This window comes from Eleutherodactylus coqui, unplaced genomic scaffold (genome assembly GCF_035609145.1).
Source record: "Eleutherodactylus coqui strain aEleCoq1 unplaced genomic scaffold, aEleCoq1.hap1 HAP1_SCAFFOLD_149, whole genome shotgun sequence".
Classification (NCBI taxonomy): domain Eukaryota; kingdom Metazoa; phylum Chordata; class Amphibia; order Anura; family Eleutherodactylidae; genus Eleutherodactylus; species Eleutherodactylus coqui.
Window position 1 is genome coordinate 207501 of NW_027102623.1, and position 979 is coordinate 208479.

The window sequence follows — 979 nt, forward strand, 5'->3', positions numbered from 1 at the left end:
GGAGGGGGGTCACCCGGGCGGGCAAGCCGGCCAGCCTGCTGGCCCCGCGGCCTGCGCAGGCGGAGTGCGGGGGGGACTCTTGCTCTCGGTGGCTCTGCCCCAGGAGGGTGCGGGGTGGCGGCAGAGGGGAGGCCGCCGCGGGTGCTTCGAGTTTGAGAAATACTCACTTGGTCAGAGACCGCACACCGCTCGTTCCCTTATATGCAAAAAAGGTGTTCGTCCTGACGTTTTGCGAGGCCTTATTTTACCGTCGTCGGCGCTATCAGGGGAAACACGCCCGCTCCTTCCGTCTCCCTGGAACCGCGCCTCGGCCCCGAGGGCCCAGGTTCAACCTCATACCGGTTCTCACGACATGCATCGACACTCGGTGCAACTCCAGCAGCCGCAGCTCCCGCCGGCCCGGCCAGCCAGGTACGCGCCCCTGGTCGGCGCCTGGAGCGTTTGCACTTTGTCGTTTTTTTCTCCAAGACTCCTATCTGCCAACTGCTGTGGACTTCAGCGGTGGCTGCCGCGGGCTATGCGCGGCCTCCTGGGGGTCCCGCCTGCCCGCGCAGGCAGCTAGGACGGGGTTATCAGCAAAGCCTGTGAGGCGCTCTCATGGGGAGGGGGGGCTCCGCAGCCCCCCCAAGGTGGCTTCGTACACCTCTTGAACGTTGCGGCCCGGCCGCTCGGTGAGAGCGGGGTCTACCCGGGCAGACAGCCTGTCGGCCCCGCGGCCTGGACAGGCGGGAGCGGGGACTCTTGCGCTCGGGGGCTCTGCTCCAAGGAGCGAGAGCGGACGCTCTGCTCGGCCCGGAGAGTGGGGTGGCGGGGCGCCGTCGCCTCGCTGGAACCAGGGGCGTCGTGACGTGCGCGCGCGCCTAGCCGCCGCCAGAACAGGCCGGAAAGGTTGAGCTGCATACGGATCTAAGCCGTTGCCCAAACTAACTCTGGCCCGTGTGACACAGCCGCGCGCGCGCTTTCCCACGACACTCGACCG